Source organism: Oncorhynchus keta, chromosome 10 (genome assembly GCF_023373465.1).
Source record: "Oncorhynchus keta strain PuntledgeMale-10-30-2019 chromosome 10, Oket_V2, whole genome shotgun sequence".
Lineage (NCBI taxonomy): Eukaryota > Metazoa > Chordata > Actinopteri > Salmoniformes > Salmonidae > Oncorhynchus > Oncorhynchus keta.
Window position 1 is genome coordinate 73408094 of NC_068430.1, and position 8632 is coordinate 73416725.

General features: G+C 43.5%; 1 protein-coding gene across 6 annotated transcripts in view; it reads right to left on the reverse strand.

The window, feature by feature from the left end:
* Positions 1–5764, reverse strand: part of LOC118379602 (neurofilament medium polypeptide-like) — a 35467-nt gene extending 29703 nt beyond the window's left edge. For 2 of the 6 annotated variants that reach the window (XM_052527909.1, XM_052527905.1), the window contains exons 1-2: positions 5362–5764; positions 3761–4696 (exon numbers count right to left, since the gene is read on the reverse strand). The gene's annotated coding sequence lies outside the window, so the exon portion shown is untranslated. Of the gene's footprint in view, positions 1–19; positions 1158–3760; positions 4697–5361 lie in introns of those variants that run through there. The other 4 variants (XM_052527907.1, XM_052527906.1, XM_035766623.2 and 1 more) reach the window with 4 other exon arrangements.
* Positions 5765–8632: the final 2868 nt, after the last annotated feature.

Below are 8632 nucleotides of genomic sequence, written 5' to 3' on the forward strand. Positions count from 1 at the left end.
AGCTAAATGGTTTATACACCTGTTATAATGCCAACCAGTTGTTGTTGTTAATGCATTGCAGAATGGTTATGGTATTGTATTGCATTGTGTTAGTCTTTGGCAATGAGGTAAAAAATGACTAATACACACGATTCTCCTCCTCTGCAGTAGCCTGACGACTCCAACTGAATTCTTCCTCTGTTCTGTAGTTCGCTACGTACTTCAGTGAAGAGAAGAAACGCTCATGGGCGTGGCGCTCGGTTGGAGCAATATGGTTGGGTAGCCAGGCAACCTCTGCAGTGCAACTTGGAAAGTTTTCTGCTGAGTGGGTCAATCTTTAATGTGCTTAACCACCTCAGAGCCAGAGGCTCAGCAATGCTCTCTCTCACACACATGCATGCGAGTGTTGTACACCAGCTGAGTGAGCAGAACAATGGGTCTGTACTTTGTCCTCATTATTGCCATGGCACCCATGGCACCTCTCTCTCTCTCCCTTTCAAACAACTTGAATAGGTTCATTTACACTCCAAAACAGTCTCACCTTCTAATTTATCACTTAAGCCCCCAAAACATTATAGTATATTTTTCTCCCCATCCTTACTTTAATCAACACTTTCTCTCTAGCATCTCATTTATCCCCCTTCTCTCTCCCACAGTCACACTTTCTCTCTAGCATCTCATTTATGCCCCTTCTCTCTCCCACAGTCACACTTTCTCTCTAGCATCTCATTTATCCCCCTTCTCTCCCAGTCACACTTTCTCTCTAGCATCTCATTTATCCCCCTTCTCTCTCCCAGTCACACTTTCTCTCTAGCATCTCATTTATCCCCCTTCTCTCTCCCAGTCACACTTTCTCTCTAGCATCTCATTTATCTCCCTTCTCTCTCCCAGTCACACTTTCTCTCTAGCATCTCATTTATCCCCCTTCTCTCTCCCACAGTCACACTTTCTCTCAAGCATCTCATTTATCCCCTTCTCTCTCACAGTCACACTTTCTCTCTAGCTATCTCATTTATCCCCCTTCTCTCCCACAGTCACACTTTCTCTCTAGCTATCTCATTTATACCCCTTCTCTCTCCCACAGTCACACTTTCTCTCTAGCATCTCATTTATCCCCCTTCTCTCCCACAGTCACACTTTCTCTCTAGCATCTCATTTATCCCCCTTCTCTCTCCCACAGTCACACTTTCTCTCTAGCTATCTCATTTATCTCCTAGCATCTCTCCCCTCTCCCCACAGTCACACTTTCTCTCTAGCATCTCATTTATCCCCCTTCTCTCTCCCACAGTCACACTTTCTCTCATTTAGCATCTCATTTATCCCCCTTCTCTCCCAGTCACACTTTCACAGTCACACTTTCTCTCAGCTCTCATTTATCCCCCTTCTCTCTCCCAGTCACACTTCCTCTAGCATCTCATTTCCCCAGTTCTCTCTCACCGGAAAGTCACACTTTCTCTCTAGCATCCATTTATCCCCCTTCTCTCCCACTCAACTTTCTCAGTCACAGTTCTCTCTCCCATCTCTCTTCTCTAGCATCTCATTTATCCCCCTTCTCTCCCACAGTCACACTTTCTCTCTAGCATCTCATTTATCCCCCACTCTCTCCCACAGTCACACTTTCTCTCAGCATCTCATTTATCCCCCACTCTCACACAGTCACACTTTCTCTAGCTATCTCATTTATCCCCTCTGTCACAGTCACACACATCTCATTTATCCCCCTTCTCTCTCCCACAGTCACACTTTCTCTCTAGCATCTCATTTATCCCCTTCTCTCACAGTCACACTTTCTCAGCTGTCACACTTTCAGGTTACTCAGGTCCCAGTTTCTAACACCAGACAGAAAAACACTTTCACACATCCATCCCCCTGCTTCCCCTCCCTGCTAAACCATTCACAGTGAATCATTCACAGTCACATGTGGGCTTTTACAGAACAGACCAGGTCCCAGTTTCTAACACCAACAGAAAAAACATGAACAGTAGATCTGGGACAGTATGACAGTGTGCAGCGGTCCTGGCCTGGCACACTGCAGGTTACACACACAAAACAATGCCACAACTCACAGTGCCCTTTTTGCAGACGCTGTAAGGAATCATTAGCAGAGGCATGTGGGACAGAACAGAGACGACTGGGGGTGAACCAATGGGATGAACACTAGATCTGGGACAGTATGACAGTGTGCAGCGGTCCTGGCCTGGCATACTGCAGGTTACATTCAGAAAACAATGCCATGTCCTGACCTGGACGTGATTACATTCACATAACAATGCCCTGTTAGAGCGGACAAGCCTGGACACCTTCACTATGAATGGAGGAACATGGGATAGGACATGGGGTGATGGGTTTATAACTGGCCATAGGGGCCTGGACTGCAGGCTATTCATTGGTTCACCTCCTGCCCTGCAGGTTATTCATTGGTGGGAAAATGTTGTGGATAGAGCTAGAATATCAAGATTGGACATGCACCTTTTTACAGATAAATGATATTGTGACAGACAAGGCTGTCCCCTCTAACCATTACATTTCTATCTTCAAAGTAGATAATACTTTTTACAACGTAAGAATATTGGAAACGTGCAAGTCAACCACAAAGGTAGTGTACATTGGGACGCAGCCTGACTTGGATTCCAACAGTGAATACATTTCAAATGGATATGTAAATGAGTGTTCCTCCACTTGAGAAAATAACAGGTCCTTGGGCTATGAAAGAGGAGGGACACACACACACATGAAAATGATGTTTCGCCACAGTAGGGAGGAGTAAACATTTAACTATTGTGAGAAAGAAAGCTCCTTAAATCCCTATTTAGGAACACACACACACACACAGACAGTCTTGTTTAACTAACCTTGTGGGGACACACAATTGATTCCCATTCAAAATCCTATTTTCCCTAAACCCTGACTCGAACTTTAACCCCAAAACCTAACCTGAACACTAATTCTTGCCTTAACCCTAAACGGCTAGAATTAGCCTTTTTTCTTGTGGGGACAAACAAAATGTTCCCAGTTGGTCAGATGTTTTTTTGTTTACTCTTCGTGTGAGGGAGCTCTAGCAGGGCAGAAATTTGACAAACTGACTTGTTGGAAAGGTGGAATCCTATGACGGTGCCATCTTTAACGTCACTGAGCTCTTCAGTAAGGCCATTCTACTCCCAATGTTTGTCTATGGAGATTGCATGGCGGTGTGCTCGATTTTACACAACTGTCAGCAACGGGTGTGACTGAACTAGCCGAATTCACTAATTCAAAGGGGTGTCCACATACTTTTGCATATATAGTGTATTTTACAGGGAGCACAAAGCTGATCTCCAATGGGACTGTCCCAGGATATTCCCATGTGCCGTGAGATAACAGGGAGTTGGGAAGATGCAGATCAGTGGGATATAATATAATAGGCTAATATCTCTCCTCATTAGCAACGAGGCTTAACTTGATGAAAGGAGCTTCAGAAAATGTGATCATCATTAAATATACATTTCCCACAGGAGGTATTGCATATAAACTTCATATTTTCTTTTATGGCTGGCAATTATCTGGCAACTAGTGGTATGTAAAGTATGTTTTCCATGTAATAAACATTGAATTGTAAACATCAAACCAACAGCATATTACAAATGAGATCTGTAACAGGAATTTATAATCTGATAAAGCGAACCTTCTCCACACAAGAAGGACTACACTGTACCAGTAGCATGGTTACATACGTTGCATGGCACACACTGTGACATCACTTTAAAAGGAGCCCCTCAATACCTAGTAAGTTTATGGCACCTACCTGTTGATATGGTATCGTCTGTGCTGGTGACGACGCCACTGGGCTGGAACGTTCCTGATCTACAGGGGACCTTCTTATTCTTATTCTTGTTGTGGGATTTGGGACGTCGATCCTACAGGTACGTCATGTCTAATCAGAACCAAGTACCCAAGTAGGACCATGTACCCAATAGTTCTGAAAGTAGGTTACTCTCTCCCTGGCCCTGTCCATGTCCGTACTCACACCCACATTTCCCCCCTTGCTTGTGCACACGCCCACATCTGCAGAAACACTCTCTCTCTCTCTCTTTCACAAATGACTAATTGTTCACTGTTCCATCCAGTTTAATCTGAGAATTAACAGTATGAGCACTTTAATGCATATGGACAAATGAGGTTATGCCAAATTATACAAAAGTAATCCAATTATAAAATACTTTTCTTTCCCATTGTGCATAGAGTCCGAATGTCGTCCCGACATTCCCGCTGGATCCCACTGTCTCTGTGAATCAGCTTCAACTCTGGGACATTAAATCAGTCTGTGAACGTAATTACATCTGTTAAAGAAGCAAAGAAGACAGAATAATATGACAAATCGTGCATCTTTTTCCCCTCAAAATTCTACAGGTCATCGACAAACAGTAAACACAGAAATGTTGGATTAATAATAATAATATACAAAACAGACGACAGAAAACGTGTCTCTACATCGGTCTCAGGGCCCCCACTCTCTGATCGAGCTTCGTCTTCTTCTCCTCGTCCTCAGAGTTTCCAGGGGAGCTGATAGGAACCACAGAGGGCATCCCCCGGCTCCATCACCACTGGCGGCGGCAGCCCCATACACTCCACCTGTTTCCTGAACTCTTCCATCTCCTCTTCCTCTACCTCTCTCCCACCCTCCGTCTTCCTCAGCAGGTACAGGTCCGTGGACTCCCTCCTCCTGGAGCTCACCTCCCACCTAAAAAAATCATTATACTTTACTGTTGTGCTTTTCCTTTCTTGTACTCACACCAGCACTTGTTTTTCTCCCTGTCACTGGTTTAGCTGATAGAGCGAATTCAACTCTTACCCTACGAGATCCAGAGCCTGCTGGTTCTTCTGTTCTACCTGATAATTCATTTCACCCACCTGGTGTCCCAAGTCTAAATCAGTCCCTGATTAGAGGTCCAGAGTTGAGTTTGAGGGTGATAGAGGCTATCCACTGGACACACACTGGTTGAATCAATGTTGTTTCCACGTCATTTCAGTGAAATGACTTCTGTGCCCAGTGGGTGTTTTGAAGAACGGTTCACTTGCAGTGATTGTAATGCAGAATGTGGTTGTTTCTACCTACCTGACCTGAGCTGAATAGCCTACACCAGTGTTTCTCAACTCCAGTCCTAATCTACCCCCAACGGTACACATTCTTGCTGTAGCCTCTGGCAACCACACCTGATTCAACTTGTCAAGGCCTTGGTGATTAGTTGACTAGTAGAATCAGGTGTGTTTGTGTGGATCTACAACAGAAACGTGGGTACACCTGGACCAGAGTTGAAAAACACTGGAATACCCCTAACAGTAAGTTGTTCTGGATAAGAGTGTCTGCTAAAATGGCTCAAATGTACAATTCTATAAATGACCCACTTCATCACCAGACAATCTGGGCAGGAGGTCTCCAGGAAGACCCCAGTGAGGTTGAATCGGCCCCCCACGTCGAACTGGAAGGTGCTGTTGCCGTTGATGAGTGAGATATTGTAGGTTAGAGACTCGCAACGGCTGCCGAAATGGTTAGTCTGGGTGTAGTGGACGGTTGTGGTGGTGTTGGAGTTCTGGGTGGTGTTGGGGTTCTGGGTGGTGTTGGGGTTCTGGGTGGTGTTGGAGTTCTGGGTGGTGTTGGGGTTCTGGGTGGTGTTGGAGTTCTGGGTGGTGTTGGGGTTCTGGGTGGTGTTGGGGTTCTGGGTGGTGTTGGGGTTCTGGGTGGTGTTGGAGTTCTGGGTGGTGTTGGAGTTCTGGGTGGTGTTGGGGTTCTGGGTGGTGTTGGGGTTCTGGGGTGGTGTTGGGGGTTCTGGGTGGTGTTGGGGTTCTGGGTGGTGTGGTTCTGTGGTGGGGGTTCTGGGTGGTGTTGAGTTCTGGGTGGTGTTGGGGGTTCTGGGTGGTGTTGGGGTTCTGGGTGGTGTTGGAGTTCTGGGTGGTTTGGAGTTCTGGGTGGTGTTGGAGTTCTGGGTGGTGTTGGGGTTCTGGGTGGTGTTGGGGTTCTGGGTGGTGTTGGAGTTCTGGGTGGTGTTGGGGGTAGAGGGTGAAAACTCCATGGTGATACCGTCTCTGGTCTGTGAGAGAGATGAGATGTGATTATTATTCGTTTTCATACAGAAAACCACTATAGAAACAATCCATACAACATACAAACTTGTCACAGAACAATTACCGGTACAATGAACGTGGAAAGGCAGGTTAAATGTAGCCTAGTTGACAAGTGTGCTAAAAATCTATTTAAAGGGGGCAATCTGCAGATGTTACATCCATTTTTGGACTTAAACATTTATGATATTATTATGATTTATGATATTTATGATATGTACCCATTGATTCTTGAAGAATAGAACTTATAAATGCCTCATGAGCTTAGTTCAACTGTCACACCCCATACAGAACCCCAAATATAAGCTTGTTTTAATCCAATGTTTTGTAAATATTGTAAATGCCTCAAAATATGCTTAAAACTATAATTGTGATACCTTGGATGGTCAGTCCTTGCTTCCATAGCTCTGTCTATGAATTTGAGAGTGGTTACATTTTTCCAGGCCTATTCCTTGTTTTAACTTTGGACCAGGATCCGCAAAGGGTTCTAGGGAATAGGGTGCCACATAGTGGATAGGGTGCTACCTTGAACTCTCCAGGGATGCAGGGTGGCTCAGGCTGCCTGCGACGAGGGCCCATTTCCTCAAGAGCTGCTGGTCTAGTCGTGGTGGATCCATGGGCTTAAGGAGGTCCTCACAGGCTAGAGCTGCAGCAGGAGCTGATTGGCTAAAAGGCAGGAAGTACAGGAGAGTCGTGGCACATAGAGCGAACATGGCTTCAGTGTCTAGGTCTCACTATATCTATTCACCAGTATATCTATCTACTGTGGGTCTATCTATAGCTATAGAATCTACGATATGTATCACTATATCTATCCTATATATTTATATGTATCACTATACCTACAGCATCTATCTACTGTATGTCTATGTGTCATTGATGTGTCTGTGTGTATGGAACACTGGTGCTGGGATAGAGGGGTCCAGTCTTATAGCTCTGCTATGGTACAATGTTCTTCAATGTCAGAAAGTTCCACAGTTGCAGAGTACCAGTAAACTGGCACTTTTCCAAGGCAATTCCAAGGTTGCGAAATAAAAACTATACTTTTTGTTCATCTATGTTCTGTGCTTATCTGGTGAAAAGTTGCATGCTTTTATCTGAGACATTATTCCATAGTGTCAAACATGAAACAATCCATGAGACTCATTTACGTCTAGTGTTCTCCTAACTCTTCTAGTGTTCTCCTAACTCTTCTAGTGCTCTCCTAGTGTTCTCCTAACTCTTCTCGTGTTCTCCTAACTCTTCTAGTGTTCTCCTAACTCTTCTAGTGTTCTCCTAGTTTTCCTAGTTTTCTAGTGTTCTCTAGTTTTCTAGTGTTCTCCTAGTTTCTCCTAACTCTTCTAGTGTTCTCCTAACCTCTAGTGTTCTCCTAATTCTTTAGTGTTCTCCTAACTCTTCTAGTGTTCTCCTAGTTGTTCTAGTGTTCTCCTAGTTTTCTCCTAATTCTTTTAGTGTTCTCCTAACTCTTCTAGTGTTCTTCTAGTGCTCTCCTAGTGTTCTCCTAACTCTTCTAGTGCTCTCCTAGTGTTCTCCTAACTCTTCTAGTGTTCTCCTAACACTTCTAGGATTCTCCTAGTTTTTCTGCAGACATACAGTGTATCAATTGTGTTATTGACTATACGTTTGTTTATCCCATGTGTAACTCTGTTTTGCTTTATCTTGGCCAGGCCGCAGTTGTAAATGAGAACTTTTTCTCAACTAGCCTACCTGGTTAAATAAAGGTGAAATAACATTTTAAGAATTGCTCTGGTACAATACGAAGTGCAATTAACCTGTTGTATGTTCAGAACACTGGTGTGGTTTAGCATCGTACCGCAACGAGGTATTTATTTAACAATTCTAACTTTTACTTTCATGTCTATAAATGCCTAGTTGTGGAAATTGGAACTCGCTGGATAAAAACAGGTTTGTATTGTTCGTAGAGATTCTGCCTTTGTTGAGAAGAAAAGTTTGGCTTGTAAAACCCTATGGTTTAGAGTTGGTTGATTTTCCAGATTGACTGACCTTCATGTCTTGTAAAGTAATGATGGACTGTCGTATCTCTTTGCTTATTTGAGCTGTTCTTGCCATAATATGGACTTGGTATTTTACCAAATAGGGCCATCTTCTGTATACCACCCCTAACTTGTCACAACACAACTGATTGGCTCAAACATATTAAGAAGAAAATACATTTCACAAATTAACAAGGCACACCTGTTAATTGAAATGCATTCCAGGTGACTACATTGTGAAGCTGGTTGAGAGACTGCCAATAGTGTGCAAAGCTGTCATCAAGGCTAAGGGTGGCTACTTTTAAAGAATCTAAAATATATTTGGATTTGTTTAACACTTTTTAGGTTACTACAATGATTCCATATGTGTTATTTCATAGTTTTGATGTCTTCACTTTTATTCTACAATGTAGAAAACAGTAAAAATGAAGAAAAACCCTTGAATGAGTAGGTGTGTTGACTGGTACTGTACTTCAAAATACACAATATACAAATATCTTTCAAAACCTAAATACTCTTAAAACGTGACAACATTCTATCGAAAATATTTGGGGTGGGGAATA